At 41.2% G+C, this 19505-nt stretch overlaps 2 long non-coding RNA genes and 1 pseudogene across 7 annotated transcripts in view; 2 read left to right on the top strand and 1 right to left on the bottom strand.

The window, feature by feature from the left end:
• LOC106504743 overlaps nt 1–19505 on the bottom strand; it is a 293971-nt gene that overhangs the window by 5149 nt on the left and 269317 nt on the right. The window contains exon 5 of the long non-coding RNA XR_002346462.1: nt 10966–11118. This is a non-coding gene — a long non-coding RNA (uncharacterized LOC106504743). The remainder of the gene's footprint in view (nt 1–10965; nt 11119–19505) is intronic.
• LOC110261986 overlaps nt 1–19505 on the top strand; it is a 66575-nt gene that overhangs the window by 2397 nt on the left and 44673 nt on the right. For 2 of the 5 annotated variants that reach the window (XR_002346461.1, XR_002346460.1), the window contains exons 2-3: nt 9160–9302; nt 9892–9976. This is a non-coding gene — a long non-coding RNA (uncharacterized LOC110261986). Of the gene's footprint in view, nt 1–9159; nt 9303–9687; nt 9865–9891; nt 9977–11305; nt 11683–19505 lie in introns of those variants that run through there. The other 3 variants (XR_002346458.1, XR_002346457.1, XR_002346459.1) reach the window with 3 other exon arrangements.
• LOC100516279 lies at nt 16967–17783 on the top strand (annotated as a pseudogene). Its single transcript, XR_130813.3, has one exon. The product of XR_130813.3 is annotated as a 40S ribosomal protein S6 pseudogene (transcript).

The raw sequence follows: 19505 nt of genomic DNA, 5'->3' as shown, positions 1-19505 counted from the left end.
TCTGAAAATGAAGATTAAATACACTAAAAAGCTTGAATGGATAATCTCTGTAATGTGACCAGCACAGTGCCTGGTACAATGGAAGGTATGATGCTCCTGTCATGACTTTCTTCAGGTCCCTGTTCAACAGCAGAGGGACAGAAGATGAGCCAGGCCAACTGCTTCCATGCAAGACACGGGAAATACCAAGGCCTGGAGAGGCTGAGTGGCTTTTGCAAAGGTATTTGTTCTCAGAGCCTGTTCATCTAGAAATCCTGAAAGCCTCCTGCTAGAAATCACTGGTGCTCATGACTCAGTGAAGTTTCCACCAAGAGAAGAGTAAACTGAGCTTCATCTCTGATCTGGGAGAGCAACTGCCACTTTGTCAACTTTCACGACCTCCTCGGCTCTTGGTGTATTTAGATCCATGAGCTCCACAAACATCACATTCTTTTAAAGAAAGTAAAAAAAACCCCATGGCTTTATTGTAAAACAATGCAACATTATTAAAGAAAATGTAAAACAAAACAAAAACAAAAACACAACTGGTGGGGAATACCTCTTATAAGGGCTCCTTGTGAAAAAAACTGTATTTGCCACTCACTAGCTGGGTGATCTGGGCAATGATTTATCTCTCTGTGCCTCAGTGGTCTCATCTAAAAAAGAATATTGGTACCTACTTTGTAGGCCTGTTAATGAGGATTTTTGAAGTACTTACGGACCAGAAACGTAGGGAGTATCTCATACATGTTTGGTGCAGAAAGAAGAATAAACGCAATATCTCTCTGGTGGAGAGTAGGTGACATTTGGGTGGAGACTTGAAGAAATTCATTTTGCAGAAAAGGTGGGAAGGCATTCCATTTTCTTTCTGTCTGTCTGCACTCTTTTTTTTTTTTTTTGTCTTTTTGCTATTTCTTGGGGCGCTCCCGTGGCATATGGAGGTTCCCAGGCTAGGGGTCTAATCGGAGCTGTAGCTGCCGCCTACGCCAGAGCCACAGCAACCTCGGGATCCGAGCCGCGTCTGCAACCTACACCACAGCTCACGGCAACGCCGGATCGTTAACCCACTGAGCAAGGGCAGGGATCGAACCCGCAACCTCATGGTTCCTAGTCGGATTCGCTAACCACTGCGCCACCACGGGAACTCCTGCACTCTTTCTTTTCTTTCTTCCTTCCTTCCTGCCTTTCTCGCTCTCTTTCTTTCTCTCCCCTTCCTTCCTTTTCTTTCTTTCCTTCTTCCTTTCTTTCTTTCTTCCTCTCTTCCTTTCACATATGGAAGTTCCCTAGTCTGGGAACTGCAGCGAATCAGAGCTACAGCTGTCCGCCTACACCACAGCCATAGATAGCAGTGCCAGATCTGAGCTTCATCTATGACCCACACCACAGCTCACCGGCCATGCTGGATCTTTAACCCACTGAGTGAGGCCAGGGATCGAACCCGCATCCTCATGGATACTAGTGGGGTTCATTACCGTTTTGCCACAATGGGAACTCAGGCATTCCAGTTTCTAATTGGAAAGAAAACACCTGCAACGATGAGACAACGATGAGGACGACAACGATGACAATGATGATAGACAACTAACTATGGAACATAGACAATGTACCTTTATATACTGTACATCCTTTAACTTTATTAACAACTGCAGTGCTGGTTATGTAATATAAAGAAGCCAAGCTTTAGGAGTTCCTGTTGTGGCGCAGTGGTTAATGAATCCAATAGGAACCAGGAGATTTCGGGTTCGATCCCTGGCCTTGCTCAGTGGGTTAACGATCTGGCGTTGCCATGAGCTGTGGTGTAGGTCGCAGACGCTGCTTGGATCCTGAGTTGCTGTGGCTCTAGCGTAGGCCGGGGCTACAGCTCCGATTCGACCCCTAGCCTGGGAACCTCCACATGCCGCGGATTCCGCCCTAGAAAAGGCAAAAAGACAAAAAAAAAAAAAAAAAAAAAAAAAAAAAAAGAAGCCAAGCTTTAGATAAAATGATGACAGGCAGAGGCAGGCATCAGGATTTCCTGTTATGACTCTGTGGTAATGAATTCGACTAGTATCCTTGAAGACAAAGGTTCAATCCCTGGACTCACTCATTGTGTAAAGGATCCCGTGTTGGCGTGAACTGTGGTGTAGGTCACAGATGCGACTCAGATCCTGGGTTGCTGTGGCTGTGGTGTAGGCTGGCAGCCACAGCTCCAACTGTACCCCAAGCCTGGGAACTTCCATATGCTGAAGGTGGGGCCGTAAAAAAAAAAAAGAAGAAGAAGCAGCAGCAACAGCCATGCAATTCCAAGTCTGACAGAAGTTTTGTACACACTTGGAGAATTTCAGTTTTCCTTAAGCTTTGGGTGCAGGAGGCAGAGTGGGGGAGATAAACCAGAAAGCTGACCAGAAAGCCAAATCTTAAAGGATCCCGTAGGTCATTTTGATTTTAAGGAATTTTGACCTTATTCTTTATATAAGGAGGAGCTTCTGAGGGATTTGTCCACTCAGAAGAAAGATAAGTTTTGCAGTTTTGAACAATTACAGAGATAAGACTGCATTGTGGAGGATGGGTTTTTTTTTTTTTTAAACAATAGGCTGTTTTGATAGAGCAATTTCACTGTTACCTAGTGAGTATATACCCAAGAGAAGAGAAAAGAAATGTTTGAAAACATACATGAATGTTCACAGCAGGATTATTCATAACAGCCTGAAGGTGGAAACAACCCAAATGTCCACCGACTGATGAACAAATAATGGTATCTCCTTCAATGGAATATTATTCAAACAGGAAAAAGAATGGAGTACTGATACATGCTATAACGTGGATGAATCTGGAAAACATTATGCTGAATGTAAGAAGCCAGTCACAAAAGATCTCATATTATATAATTCAATCCATATAAAATGTCCAGAATAGGCTAATATATAGAGACACAATTAAATTGGTGGTTAGCTAGTATGAGGAAGCATAGGTATCATAATGAGAACTAAAGGGTATAGTGTTTCTTTTGGGGGGAATATCCTATTGATTGTAATGGTGGTTATACAATTCTGTGAATATACCACAAACCATTGAATTGTTCACTTGAAATGGATGAGTCATAAGGTCTGTGTATATCAAAAACACTACTACAAAATGAAGAAAATATTATGCTAGATAACAGCATTCATAAGGGGAGTGAGTTTGTGTGTGTGCATGTCTTTTTTAGGGCCCCACCTATGGCACATGGAAGTTTCCAGGCTAGGAGTCCAATTGGAGCTGCAGCTGCCAGCCTACATACACCTCAACCACAGCAACAGCAGATCCAAGCTGCATCTTCGAGCTACACCACAGCTCACAGCAATGCTGGATCCTTAACCCACTGAACAAAGCCAGGGATCGAACCTGTGTCCTCATGGATACTAGTCAGATTCATTACCGCTGAGCCACATTGGGAACTCCCCAGCATTCTTTAATCACATTTCTCTCCCTCCAGATTATGAGTACCATCAGAAGTGCAATAACTGCAAACCAGTACAATGTAGAGAAATGGGCAGTAGGGTTATAATAGATAGCTTATTCACTAACTATGAGCCAGGCACTGCCTTAAGCTCTTTATGCATACTATCTCAGATAAGAATTCAATGAGAATTTCTCCTGTGACTCAGAGGAAAGGAACTTGACTAGTATCCATGAGGATGCAGGTTCAATCCCTAGTGACCCAGATCTGGCATTGCTGTGGCTGTGGCCTAGGCCGGCAGCTGTAGCTCCCATTTAACCCCTAGCCTGGGAACTTCCACATGCTGCACCTGAGGCCCTAAATTTAAAAAAAAAAAAAAAACACCTCAATGAATATTTGTGGAATGAATATTTTACTTGAAGAAGCAGGAGGCTTTGGAGGGGGATTTGGGGATGACATAAAATAGCAGAGGATATTTGAGCTGAGTCACGGAGAATTGGTAAAAGTTTTTTTATTAACATATAGTTGATTTACAATGTTTCATCAAGTTCTGTTGTACAACAAAGTGACCCAGTCACACACATTTCCCTGTGCTGTACAGTAGGATCCCATTGCCCATCCATTACAGATATAACAGTTTGCATCCCCAAAACCCCAAGATGCCCATCCCTCCCACTGCCCCTTCTCCCTGCTGCCCAGAACCCCAACCCCATGCTCTGTTTCTGTGGGTTTTTTTTGTTGTTTTTTTTTTAGATAGGATCATCCATTCCATATGTTAGATTCCACAAATAAGTGATATTATATGGTATTTGCCTTTTTTTTTTTTCTGGTTTACTTCACTTAGTATGAGAGTCTCTAGCTCCATCCATGCTGCTGCAAACGACATTAGTTTGTCCTTTTTTATGGCTAATATTCCATTGTATATATGTACCACATCTTCTTAATCCATTCGTCTGTCAATGTACAATTAGGTTGTTTCCATGTTTTAGCTATTGTGAATAGTGCTGCTATGAACAAAGGGATGCATGTATCTTTTTCTTTACTTTTTCTTTTCTTTTTTTGCCTTTTTGCCTTTTTCTAGGGCCGCTCCTGTGGCATAGGGAGGTTCCCAGGCTAGGAGTCCAATAGAAGCCGCAGCTGCCGGCCTACGCCACAAGCACAGCAACACGGGATCCGAGCCACGTCTGCAACCTACACCACAGCTCATGGCAATGCTGGATCCTTAACCCACTGAGCAAGGCCAGGGATCGAACCCGCAACCCCATGGTTCCTAGTCGGATTTGTTAACCACTGAGCCACGATGGGAACTCCAGCATGTATCTTTTTCAATGAAAGTTTTTTTCTGGATATATGCTCAGCAGTGGAATTGCTGGATCATATGGTAGCTCTATATTTGGTTTCCTGAGGTACCTCCATACTGTTTTCCATAGCGGTTGTAGCAATTACATCCCACCAACAGTGGAGGGGGTACCTTTTTTCCATACCTTCTCCAGCATTTATTATTTGTTGTCTTGTTAATGATGGCCATTCTGACTGGTGTGAGGTGGTACCTCATTGTAGTTTTGATTTGCATTTCTTTAATCATTAGTGATATTGAGCATTTTTTTCATATGCCTGTTGGCCATCTGTCTGTCTTTGGAAAAATGTCTATTTAGGTCTTCTGCCCATTTTTCAATTGGATTTTTTTGTGTGTTGGGGGGGGTTGATTTATATGAGTTGTTTGTATATTTTGGAGATTAGGCCCTTTTCTGTTGCATTGTTGGCAAAGATTTTCTTCCATTCTGTGGGTTGTCTTTTTGTTTTTTAATGGTTTCCTTTGCTGTGCAAAAGCTTTTGAGTTTGATTAGGTCCCATTGGTTTATTTGTGTCTTTATTGTCATTATTCTAGGAGGTGGATCAAACAAGGTGTTGCTGTGAGCTATGTAAAAGAGTGTTCTACCTATGTTTTCCTCTAGGAGTTTTATTTTATTTTATTTTATTTTATTTTGTCTTTTTGCTATTTCTTGGGCTGCTCCCGTGGCATATGGAAGTTCCCAGGCTAGGGGTCGAATCAGAGCTGTAGCCACGGCCTATGCCAGAGCCACAGTAACGCGGGATCTGAGCCGCGTCTGCAACCTACACCACAGCTCACAGCAACACCAGATTGTTAACCTACTGAGCAAGGGCAGGGACCGAACCCGCAACCTCATGGTTCCTAGTCTGATTCGTTAACCACTGTGCCACGACGGGAACTCCTCCTCTAGGAGTTTTATAGTGTCTGGCCTTATATTTAAGTCTTTAATCCATTTTGATTTTATTGTTGTATATGGTTTTAGATAGTGTTCTATTTTCATTCTTTTACATGTAGCTTTCCAGTTTTCCTAGCACCATTTATTGAAAAGGCTTTCTTCCACCGTATGTTCTGTCCTCCTTTGTCATAGATTAGTTGCCCACAGATACTTGGGTTTATATCTGGGCTTTCTATCCTGTTCCATTGGTCTATATTTCTGTTTTTTGTGCCAGTACCATATTGTTTTGATGACTATAGCTTTGTAGTATTGTCAAACGTCAGGAAGCTTGATTCCTCCATTTTCGTTTTTCTTTCTCAATATTGCTTTGGCTATTCAGGGTCTCTTGGTGTTTTCATACAAATTGTAAAATATTCTGTTCTAGTTCTGCAAAGAATGTCTTTGGTAATTTGATAGAGATTGCATTGAATCTGTAGATTGCCTTGAGAAGTAGAGTCATTTTGACAATATTGATTCTTCCAATCCAAGAGCATGGTATATCTTTCCATCTGCTTTGTTGTCTTTGATTTCTTTCATCAATGTTTTATAATTTTCAGGTCTTTTGTCTCCTTAGGTAGGTTTATTCCTATGTAATTAATTAATTTTGATGTAAATGGGATGGTTTCTCTGATTTTTCTTTTTGATCTTTCATTATTAGTATATAGAAATGCAATTGATTTCTGTGTATTAATTTTGTAGCCTGCAACTTTGCCAAATTCATCAATGAGTTCTAATAGTTTTCTGGTGCTGTCTTTAGGGTTTTCTAAATCTAGTATCATATCATCTGCAAACAGTGATAGTTTTATTTCATCTTTTCCAATTTAGATTCCTTTTATTTCTTTTTCTTTAATTGCTGTGGTTAGAACTTCCAAAACTATGTTGAATAATAGTGGTGAAAGTGGACATCCCCTTGTCTTGAACCTGATCTTAGTGGGAATGTTTTTAATTTTTCACCATTGAGAATGATATTAGCTGTGGGTTTTTCATATATATTTTTTATTATGTTAAGGTAGGTTCCCTCTATCCCCACTCTCTGGATAATTTTTATCAGAAATGGGTGTTGAATTTTGTCAAAAGCCTTTTTTCATCTATTGAGATGATCATATAGTTCTTATTCTTCAGTTTGTTGATGTGGTGTATCACATTGATAGATTTGTGGATATTGAAGAATCCTTGCATCCTTGGAATAAATCCTGCTTGATCATGGTATATGATCCTTTTAATATATACTTGGATTCAGTTTGCTAGTATTTTGTTGAGGATTTTTGCATCTATGTTCATCAGTGATATTGGTCTGTAATTTTCTCTTTTGTGGTATCTTTGTCTGGTTTTGGTAGAGAATTGGTAAAAGTTTAATGTACATAATGGCAGAGAAGTGCATTGTAGACCAAGGAACACTTTTGGGGAAAACTGAAGTCAAGATCATTAATACAAAAAAAAAAAAAAAAGATTAAAAAAAGATCATTGGAGTTCCCATCTTGGCTCAGTGGTTAATGAATCTGACTAGGAACCATGAGGTTGCGGATTTGATCCCTGGCCTTGCTCAGTGGGTCAAGGATCCGGCATTGCTGTGAGCTGTGGTGTAGGTTGCAGACACAGCTCAGATCCTGCATTGCTATGGCTGTGGTATAGGCCAGTGGCTACAGCTCTGATTAAACTCCTAGTTTGGGAACCTCCATGTGCCATGGGTGTGGCCCTAGAAAAGACAAAAAAAAAAAAAAAAATCATTGATACAAGATAAATCTGAATTCAATTCCTGTCTGAGTCTCTCACTGACCATGTTATTTCTAGGATTCCCAAACTCTCCTAGGATTCAATGCAATTGTAATACAGGATGGACAGAACCTATCATTTAGGGGTGTTGTAACTTTACAAATGCATAGTTTAGAACAGTACCAGGCATAAAATTCTAAGAGTACATTAGCCATTCTTCTTCAGCCTCAAATTAGACTTTCTAGATCTTCCTGCTCCAAAAACACTGTAGTGGCTAGGAAACATATGTCCTTGGGCAACATGCCTATTTTTACACCTACCTATTTTGAGTAGATAGAGAAGACTCACTAGTAGTTATTATTGTTTCCATGCACAGCAATTGTCTGGAAAGAATGGATTAAGGAGACTGATGAAGTGGAGACAAGACAAAATAAGAGCTGGTAAAGTGAAGGGCTTTGTCTGATATGTTAAGGGATTATGGCTCCATCCTTTCAGTAAGGTTCAAAAATTCAAACGCCTTTCTTTCTTTCTTTTTTTTTTTTTGTCTTTTTGTCTTTTCTAGGGCCGCACCCACAGCATATGGAGGTTCCCAGGATAGGGGTCGAATCAGAGCTGTAGCCACCGGCCTACGCCAGAGCCACAGCAATGCAGGATCCAAGCCACGACCACAACCTACACCACAGCTCATGGCAATGCCAGATCCTTAACCCACTAAGCAAGGCCAGAGATCGAACCCACAACCTCATGGTTCCTAGTTGGATTCGTTAACCACTGAGCCATGACAGGAACTCCTCAAACGCCTTTCAAGTACAGCTTTTGACAAATGAATGAGGTGAGCAGGTTATTAAAAAATAGTTATGTTATGTTGACCTGGATACTCCTTGTGTGCATATTAAATAAGTTGAAATGGTCTTCGCTCCACAAAGAAATCTATTTTTTTCTCATTATTTTCTGAATGTATTTCTATTTCAAGTCTATCTTGCTTTCTCTATTTTTTCTTTTCTTTTTTTTTAGGGCTGCACCCAAAGCATTCAGAAGTTCCTAGGCTAGGGGTTCAATCAGAGCTGCAGCTGGCAGCCTACACCACAGCCACAACAACACCAGATCCTTAACCCACTGAGCAAGGCCAGGGATCAAACACGCATCCTCATGGATACTATTCAGGTTTGTTACCACTAAGCCACAGAAACTCCCTAATGTTCTATTTATTTATTTACTTTTGGACACATCCATGGCATGTGGAAGTTCCCAGGCTAGGGACTGAACCCATGCCATAGCAGCAACAGGAGCCACTGAAGTGACAATGATGGATCCTTAACCCACTGAGCCACATGGGAACTCCTAATTTTCTTTTTAAATGAATCATTGTCGAGGCCAAATAAAACCTGTCTGTGGTCCAGATTTGACCCCAGGGCCACTGGTTTACAATCAGTGTGTTGAGGAAGGGAGTCATTTAAGCAGTTTGAAGGGCAGGTCACAGGATCAGATGGGTATTTCTGAAAAATCAGTGAGAGAGCAAATTAGAGACTGGATTAGGGACTAGAAAAGGATTTTTATGGTTGAAGAGAACCATGTTGAAGGCTAATTAAAGTGGAGAAGAGAGCATGAACTTGAGAAAAGAATCTAAGGTGGAATGTTCAAGACTTGTGTGACTCTTTGGAAAGAAGGAAGAACAAGGGATCAAGTGATCCTCTATTTTCTGTTCTGAATAGTGCCATTAGCTAAATTAAAGCCATAATTTAGACTGACCAAATAAGGCTGATAAACCTTTTCTACCCCCAGTATGGCATCCAAGAACCAACTGTGGGAGAGGAGGAGCAGACCCCAGACAGTACCTCAATGGAGATGGTGAACCCAAGCTTTTCTCTATCAGGGGATCAAGAAGGACTTTCCAGAAGAGGAGCTACCTAAATGAGGAACCAAGGGTGAGTTGGAACCACAGGGACATTCATTCATTGTGGGCTGTTTTCTCTTTAACTCTGGACAGCCCACAAAGGTTGTCCCTCCTTCACTTACCCTGACTCCTTCCCCTTGAAGTATTTGATTCTCTGCCTTTCCTGTCTTGCCCAACTGGGACCCACTGGCTGGGCACCTGAACTGCACTCTCCATTGTCTCCCAGTCCCCTAAGGATCTGCCAGAGGCTCCTTCCCTAACCCTCCTATTCCATCTGGGAGGGTCTGGGAAGAGGCAATCCTTCGAGAACCTCGGAGGTCAACACTTCTTTAAACAAATTTCTCAGCTGTTGTGATCTCACTTAGGATTTACCAGCGGAACGAGATTTTTCTCTCCACGCCTTCTCTCTCTGATAGTGTGAAGTTCTGTTGGACCTACCTGTGCTCTCACAGATCATAGAAGATGATGACCCTCTGCTGGTGGAGCCTCCCCCTCCCTCGATGACTGGGAGCTGGGAGAGGATAGCCACCCTCTTCCCACTCTTCAGCCCAGAGAAGCTCAGAGAGGCACAAAGGTCTAAGCCCTAAAGAAAGGTGACTTCATTTTGTTTCTATTCTTAGGTATTTTGAAATGATTCTGCCAATGTCCAGGAAACCTCTCTTGCAATGTGGCAGCATGAGGAAGTGCATGAACAACCCTGAACTTGTAAGATTCTTCTCTGGCTTTAAACATACCCATATTGGAGTTTCTATTGTGCCTCAGCAGTAACGAACCTGACTAGTATCCATGAGGATGCAGATTCAATCCCTGGCCTTGCTCAGTGGGTTAAGGATCCGGCTTTGCTGTGAGCTTGTGATCTGAGACAAGGCTCAGATCCTGAGTTGCTATGGCTGTGACCAACAGCTACAGCTTCAATTTGACCCCTAGCCTGGGAACTTCCATATGCTGTGGGTGTGGCCCTAAAAAGACCAAAAAAAAAGAAAAGAAAAGAAAAGAAAAGAAATGGGTGTATTTTGTCCATGTAATTCATCCATGTCTAAGGACCCAGGTCCTTTCCTTGGGTGACTGTGAGGAAAAGTAATTTTGGTAGAAATAAGGGTGGACCTACAAAGTACAAGAGGCTTCTTGTTCGGACGTACTGCCACTAGAACTGCAGACACAGCTTCAATTTACTTAGAGATCTTAATGTGAAATGGCATTAGGATAGGCAGCTTGCATTTATTATTTCTTTGAATTCTCACAACCAACTTGCTGTCTCATCGTCATTTTACCGATGAGGAAATTGATGGTCAAGAGATGAATGACTTACCCAAAGACACAAACCTGTAAAGTATGATTCTTTTTTTTCTTTAAAAAAAAAAAAAAATAGGCCCACACCCATGGCATATGGAAGTTCCCAGGCTATGGGTCAGATTGGAGCTACAACTGCCTGCAACAGCCACAGCCACAGCCACAGCCATGGGGGATCCAAGCCGGGTGTGTGACCTACACCAAGCTCACGGCAATGCCAGATCCTTAACCCACTGAGCAAGGCCAGGGATCAAACCTGCATCCTCATGGATACTAGTTGGATTCATTTCTGCTGTTCCACGAGGGTAACTCCATGTAAAATATATTTCTAATGAATCAAAAGACTATGTTTTATTTCTTCCATGACAACATGCACGAGAAAAATATATTCCTCATCTACTTACTTGCTCATTTAACATTCACAGAGCATCGGCCAAGTGTGGAGAACTGTTCTAGATGCTGGCTTTTTTGGAGCTAAAGTGTGCATCTGAGTGACTTGTTATTAAAGCTCCTCAAATAGGCCACACCAGAGGTTGGAAACACTTTATTGTGCAGTTCTGTCAGTAAAAAAATAAAAAATTAGTCAGCACCTCATATATATTTCTAAAAAGACGATATTCAGGTACTACCGGTACATACTGTATTCATTTTATAAAATATTAAAAATATCAAAATTTAAAACAAGAGGAAAAATTTAATTTTTTAAATTAAAGTTTTAATATTTACTTTATGCATACCAAACAGGTATTGCTCACCCCACTTTAAAGACTTTGAACCAGAATATGAAGCCCATGATATTTCATACATTACGCTGGAGGATTTCATGGTCTGGTTGGTGTATGCTCTGCTGTCCACATCATGAAGGAAGAATTTAGAGTTGCTTGGGAAAATCAAAAAAGTCTTTATAAAACAGGTGACATGTGCACTGAATCTTGGAGGAGAAGTAAGAATGATGGCAAGTGGAAAAGAGGATGTTTATCTCATGCTGAAAGACCATCATGTACCAAACCAGGCATTTGGGGAGGCCTAGTGTATGGGAGGAGAATAAAAAATTCAGTGTGTTGGAGTTCCTGTCGTGGCGCAGTGGAAACAAATCCAACTAAGAACCATGAGGTTGCGGGTTTGATCCCTGGCCTCGCTCAGTGGGTTAAAGGATCTGGCGTTGCTGTGAGCTGTGGTGTAGGTGGCAGACGCGGCTCGGATCTGGCATTGCTATGGTGCTGGTGTAGGCTGGCAGCAACAGCTCCATTTAGACCCCTAGCCTGGAAGCCTCCATAAGCCGTGGGTGTGGCCCTAAAAGGACAAAAGACAAAAAATAAATAAATAAATAAAAATTAAAAAATAAAAAATTCAGTGTGTTAACTAGAACCCTGGGTACTGGGGGGAAATAATGCTGGTAAAGTAATTTGGGGTCAGATAATTGTTTGTGTTATGCTGTACCCTTAGACTTTATATCTTGGGTAACAGGGAACCATTGAAAGTAAGTGGAGAGAGTGGGTAAACTGTTACCATGATCTGGGGGAAGAGATACTAAAGGCAGGAACTGATGCAGTGGCAACAGGATGGGAGGAGGAAATGGATTCTGTAGCTGACTTTGGATAGGAATGGCTTCCTTGCTGAACAGGTGTGGGTATGAGGAAGAGGGAGAAATTAAAAGGAAGCACTAGGGTTTCTACTCGGAGTGGAGTGGAGAATGACTCCAGGGGCTGAGGCAAGGGAGCCTTGTCCCACTTTTCAGGGAGCGATGTGGTAGAGTGGACAAAGAGCAGCCCCTGGAATCAGAGCAACCTATGTTTAAAGGCTGCATCACCGTCTTGGGTGATTTTAAGCCACATGTTCCCTCTCTGATGCATACTTTCCTCATCTGCACAACTGGTACACCCAAGTGCTCTGTAGCAACATGTCCGTGGAGAAAAATTGCCTTAAGCAAATCAGCTAGTAGGCTCTGAAAGTTCTTCACTTGTAAAATACCTGTCCTGTAACTGTCCTAATAAATTACCATAAACTTGGTGGCTTAAAACAATGGAAATCTATTTTCTCACAGATCTAGAGGTCAGAGGTCCAAAATCGGTATCAGTGGGCTAAAATCAAGGTGTCATCAGGGCCAAGCTCCCTTAGGAGGCTGTAGGGGAGAATCTGTCCCTTTGTTCTTCCAACTTTTGCCAGCTGCTGGCATTCCTTGGTTTGGGGCAACATCGCTCTAATCTTCGAGGCCAGGGTCTTCAAATCTCTATCTTCATATCACTTTCTCCTTCATGTATCTGTGTTTGATCTCCCTCTGCCTCCCTCTTATAAGGATACATGGGGTTGCATTTAGGGCCCACCTGAATAAACTAGGATAACCTTTCCATTTCAATATCCTTAATTTAATCAGATCTGCAAAGACTTGGGGGGGGGGGGCATAGGAGGTAATATTTATAGGTTCCCAGGATTAGGACCTGATATCTTTGGGTGGCCATCGTTCAGCCCATTGCAGCACTTTATTTAGTATTTGTAGAGTCTTCAGATTTTTTGTGATGCAAACCAGAGTGCCTTTCTTCCTGGATTTTTTCCCCCCATGGGAGAGAAAGAATAAAGTGGGGGGTAAGCACCGGCCTTGAAACACTTTCAAGATCAAATGAGCCCTACACATATCAGATTCCTCTTTTCCTCCCCTGTAAGATCAAGCAGTTGGAAATTTGGCATTGTGTAGCCATAGCTCATGAATATATGGAAACTGCATGCTTAATCATTTCACTGATATTCAAATTGCCAGGTAACACTACTTGCATTTCCTCTGCTTTCAGTAGAATAGATTTACTTAAAATAGTTTATTTCCCCAAAGGGGTAACTCCCCTAATGTTTTTTGGCACTGTTTAATTTTGGAATGTGCACATACAATATGTTAGGACTGTGACACAATGTCTGTGATAGATGCTGAAGGAAGACCTGCTCAGTTCCATCCCGCTCTCCTTTTTTGAGTGCCTTTCTATAAACTTGGGACCAGAAAGCTGAAAACTATATTGATCACTTTCCTTTGCATATGCAATCTGGATGCAAATTAAGTTCTATTAGATACAGTCCTGACGCATTTGGAAGGAGGAAGATTGTGAAGAAAAACTCATTTTTAATTTTTTCCCTACTGTACCTTTCATTCTCAATACTTCCCTTTTTTTTTTTTTTTTTTTTTTTTTGCTTTTTAGGGCCACATCTGTGGCATGTGGAAGTTCCCAGGCTAGGAGTTGAATCAGCTACAGTTGCTGGCCTACACCACAGCCACAGCAATGTGGGATCCGAGCCTTGTCTGAGACCTACACCACAGCTCATAGCAATGCCAGATCCTTAACCCACTGAGTGAGGCCAGGGATGGAACCCGCATCCTCATGGTTCCTAGTTGAGTTTGTTAACCATTGAGCCATGAAGGGAAGTCCCTCAGTACTTAGCTTCTGATACCAGATGTGTGGGTTTTTCTACACTGAGCAATTTTTCAATTATCTGTAGGGGCCAACTGGGTGTCCCACAATTTAATTCAATTTTGACACTATCTACCTGGAGATAGTATCAGATCCCACAGGTTAAGGGCTTCGTCCCACAAGACTCCCCCACTCCTTCTCCAGGCCAGATGCCAGTACAGGTTATCACCTCTGCATTTGACCTACCTGCCACAAGTTGGAGGTTTCCACAACTCCCACCTTAGATTTAATAATATGCTATAGTGACTCAAAGAACGGAGGAAAATATTCTACTTACTAGGTTACTGGTTTATCGGAAAGTTTTCAACTCTAGGAAGAGCTAGATGGAAAAGATGCAAAGGGCAGGGTGTGGGGGGAGGGCACAGAGCTTTCCAGAGGTCTGGGGATGAGGCTGAAAGTTCCTTTAATCAGTGGTTGGTTCTCCTGGCCTCATCCTGAAGTCAGCCAAAACTCACTTCATTAATATAAACTCAGGTGTAACGGAAAGGAGCTTGTTATGAATAATTTAAAAATATCTTTATCATTTTTATCCTAAGAAAATTTCAGAAGTTCCTCTTGTGGCTCAGCAGGTTAAGAACCCAACATAGTATCTGTAAGGATGCAGGTTCGATCTCTGGACTCACTCAGTGGGTAAAGTATCTGGTGTGGCTGTGGCTGTGGCATAGGTGGGCAGCTGAAGCTTTGATTCGACCTCTAGCCTGGAAACTTCCATATGCTGCAGGTGTGGCCCTAAAAAGGAAAGAAAACAAAACAAAACAAAACATGGCCAAGAAAAATATCCTAATAAAATCCCAATCGAATTTTGAAAAAGAGAAAGAGAAAAAGAAAAATCCAAAGGTTTTAGGAGCTTGTCAAGAATGAGGGCAAAAGCCATTATTTCTTATAAATCAAACTACAACAAAGGTAGCTAGAAGCCATTCTTCTGCCTTTGGGGGCTTTTCTTCCTTCCTTCCTTTCTTTACTTCTTGTTTTAGGGTCATACCTGTGGCATATGGAGGTTCCCAGGCTAGGGGTCGAATCAGAGCTACAGCCGCCAGCCAGCACCACAGCTCACCGCAACGCCGGATCCTTAACCCACTGAGAAAGGCCAGCGATCGCACCTTCATCCTCATGGATCCTAGTTGGGTTTGTTAACTGCTGAGCCACGAAGGGAACCCCCTTGGGCTCTTTTCTTAGAGCCAGAAGATATTTCTGCCACAATTTCCCAGGGTCTATTCTTCTGTTTCCTGGGTGTCTGCATGTGTGTCAGAGATGGTGGCAGCAGCAGTGGCAGTGACCTCATTCCAGTATCTCCATTCCTGGGTCACAGCTGTGGGGTTGTGAGATAGTAGCTCTTCCAGCAGATCCATTTTGTAATGTTCTAGGACTCATTCTTAAAAGACTCAGCCTAGAGCCGTCTGCATGAGCTATTCCAAAAATTTTGTCAGGACCTAATTCCCTGTATTCAGATTCCTTTCCACTTAAAAATAACTACAGTGGTTTGAGTGTGTGTTTACCCAACTACTGACTGACACAGGTGTCAAGGGACGTGGAAGTGGACAGAGATGAATCAGATTTCAGGATTCTGCAATCTTTGCCTAATTTTTAAGGAAACATGACTTCATTCTTTCCCTGAATACTCCCAATTTTCTTTTCATTTACAAATCTTCAATTAAAATACAAGATGCAAGGAATTCCTGCTATGGTGCAATGGGTTAAGAAGCTGACTGCAGTGGCCTGATCACTACAGAGGTTGTGTGGGTTTGATCACCGGTCCTGCACAGTGGGTTAAAGGTTTGGCATTGCCTCAGGTGAGGCGTAGGTTGTAGCTGTGGCTTAGATTTAATCCCTGTTCCTGGAACTTCCATATTCCATGGGTACAGCCATTAAAAAAAAAAACAACAAGATGCAATTTATGTGATATATAAATTCTAATTTTCCAAGAATAATATTCTTGTTTTTTTTTTCTCCAAAACATGTAATGAAAGAATTCTCAAGAAAAAAGAAAATACATAATAAAGAAGATAATATGTATTGTGGTTATTATATATTATGTGTGGTATTATGTGTCAGCTAAGGCTAGGCCAAATGTTAAGTTTATCAAAGCTGAGATGGCTTGCTCATTAATTTGATTTAAAGAACTATCAGCTGAGGCTTAAAATAGTAGTTGTTGGCTTTACATATATGCATTTACAGATAGAAATGTTGCCATTTTCTGGTTGTTCTAGGATACTGCAGACCAATTGACTAGATTTTTTGTTGTTGTCATTGTCTTTTTAGGGCAGCGCCCGTAGTGTGTGGAAGTTCCTGTGCTAGGGGTCAAATCAGAGATGTAGCTGCCAGCCTACACCACAGCCACAGCAACATTAGTTAGATCCAAGCTGTGTCTGCGACCTACACCACAGCTCACTGCAATGCTGGATCCTTAACCGAGTGAGGCCAGGGATCAAACCTGCATTCGCATGGATACTAGTTGGGTTCTATACCACTGAGCCATGATGGGAACTCCCCCAATTGACTAAATATTAAAAATATTCTATAGCCTAATAAACAGCAGAAGATTTTCAAATAGGGTCTTAATCAGCACTGGCTCTGAAATATGCTGAGTAATTGGAGGGTCTCTAGAAGTTTCCTCTACTACAAATGATCATTTTGTCATTCAATTTTTGGAAGCATCACCACTAACAATCTAATTACTTTATTCTAAACATTTTAGGTATTATGCTGGAGTATGGGGCATGCTAGGGGGTGGGCAACTCTTTGTAGATTTATGTTGAGATGCTAGTACTTGTTCAGTTAGGGTAAGACCGGGCTCAGACCTAATAACTAATATGAAATTTGTATTGAGGTGAACCTAAAGTTGGATATGAAAGCTAATCATCAATGTAGAGCAGGAGTTCTAGAGGCAAGTGGGCATCTTAAGCAGTGGTATGTACCAAACAAAAATTTAAATTCAGGTGGTGCCTCGGAGGCAGTCGGCCGCTTAAGGATGAAGCTGAATATCTCTTTCCCGGCCACTGGCTGCCAAAAACTCATTGAAGTGGACAATGAGCGAAAACTTCGTACATTTTATGAGAAATACATGGCCACAGAAGTTTCTGCTGACGCTCTGGGTGAAGAATGGAAGGGTAATGTGGTCCGAATAAGTGGTGGGAACGACAAACAAGGATTTCCCATGAAGCAGGGTGTCTTGACCCATGGCCGAGTCCGCCTGCTACTGAGTAAGGGGCATTCCTGTTACAGACCAAGGAGGACTGGAGAAAGAAAGCGCAAATCAGTTCGGGGTTGCATTGTGGATGCCAATCTAAATGTTCTCAATTTGGTCATCGCAAAAAAAAGGGGAGAAGGATATTCCTGGACTCACCGATACTACTGTGCCTCGCTGCCTGGGGCCTAAAAGAGCTAGCAGAATCCGAAAAATTTCAGTCTCTCTAAGGAAGATGATGTCCGTCAGTATGTAGTGAGAAAGCCCCTAAACAAAGAAGGTAAGAAACCTAGGACCAAAGCACCCAAGATTCAGCGTCTTGTTACTCCGCGTGTTCTGCAACACAAACGTCGCCATATTGCTCTGAAGAAACAACGTACTAAGAAAAATAAGGAAGAGGCTGCAGAATATGCTAAACTTTTGGCCAAGAGAATGAAGGAGGCCAAAGAAAAATGTCAGGACCAGATTGCAAAGAGACGGAGGCTATCCTCTCTGAGAGCATCTACCTCTAAGTCTGAGTCCAGTCAAAAATGAGATGTTTTGAGAGTAACCAATAAATAACATCAAATCTTCCAAAAAAAAAAAATTTAAATTCAGACAGTGGAACTGTAAAGCACAGAGGGTTTAACAACACAGTGCTAAAGATAACATTTGCAGAATTACATGCCACATTTTAGTCCAATGGATAAAAACATCCCCCACATTTTTCCTTACCATCAGCAGGGCAGACAATGCAGACTAGCCAGAGTCTTCCATTCCTCTAAATTGAGTCTTCAGCTCTAAATATAATAGCCACTGCCAATAAAGGGATGTAAGATGTATGGTGGCAGGTGCGGTTGATTTCCTACCCAATAGTCATTCTTCTTCCTTTCTTCCTTACTAAAGAACCTACTCCCATGAGAAAGGATGAAAATACAATGTCAAATACTTTCTTAGCATTCTTATTCATAGGCATGGGAATGGGTCCTATTGGGCTTCTTGGAACAATTGGAAGCAATACTCTTTTTCTTCAGCTAGATGTTGGCATATCTACAAGGGATGATTCCAGCCACGTGCCAGCCATGATGTGTCTAGGAAGGGTCCAGATCAACTTGATGTGGGTGGCAGAATAGGAAGATAAAAAGACTCTAGTCTTTGATGATTTTGTTGAGCCCCTGAACCAACTCTGGGACTCCTTTTCTGGACCTTCTGTTTTGTGAGAAAATGAATAAATTATAAATATCTGAGTAAATATAAATTTTTATTTTTATTTTTTTATTTTTAATGTAAATTAAAATCTCATTTTCTTAAAATATATATTCCTGCTTAAATAAAAAATTATAACATTGCCATGTGGGGTTTATAATATATGCAGATGTAATGTATATGACAACTGAAGAATAAAGTCTAGGGGGCAGTAAATGGATCTATATGGTTATAAGATTTCTGCAATTTACATCGAGTGCTATGATATTAGTTCTAGATCTACCCCAAAAGTTTAAGGATGTACACTGTAATCCTTACTATAACCACTAAAAATTAATGCAAAGAGATATAGTTTGTAGGTCCACAGATAGGTTAAAATGGGATTCTAAAAAATATTCAAACAATTCAAGAAAGCAGAAAACACAAAACAGAAAAAAGCAAACAACAACAACAAAAAACCAGAGTGTAGTAAAATGATCTATCTAAACCTAACCGTGTTAATGATCATATTAAATGCTATTAGTCAAAACACACTAATTAAAAAGCATGTATTTTCCAAATGAATTAAATGCAAAACCAGACTATATGCCATTTACTGCAGATGCATTGTAAATACAAAGCTACAGACCAGGTTGAAAATAAATGCATGGAAAAAGGTATACCATTCATACAGTAAGCATACAAAAGAAAGGATGACTATGTTACCATTGGTGTGTCAGGCTTTAAGACAAGTATTATTAGAAATAAAGAGGGGGATTTCCTAATGATAAAAGGGTCAATTCATTAGGAAGATATAACCATAATATGTCCATAGTACCTAATAACACATTGGATCACAAAAATTGAACCCAACTGAGTGCTGTATACAATGAACACCCCTACAAAGAAGTAATTTAGAAGGATTAATAACAAAAGTATGCATAAAATTATAACAGACAAAAGTGAGCAAAAAGAACTGGGACTGTGATCTTAATGTAAGGCAAAAAATAACTAAAATTATGAAGGAGCGTACTTTATAATGCTAAAGAGTTTTGTAAAGATATAGAAGTTGTGACTATTCTGGCATACAGCAGAACAGCCACCAATATTCATTAAGCCAAAATTATGAGGACGAACAGAGAAC

The sequence above is a fragment of the Sus scrofa genome, chromosome 8 (genome assembly GCF_000003025.6).
Source record: "Sus scrofa isolate TJ Tabasco breed Duroc chromosome 8, Sscrofa11.1, whole genome shotgun sequence".
NCBI lineage: Eukaryota > Metazoa > Chordata > Mammalia > Artiodactyla > Suidae > Sus > Sus scrofa.
The sequence above is the reverse complement of the archived record's forward strand: the minus strand, read 5'-3'. Positions and strand labels throughout refer to the sequence as shown.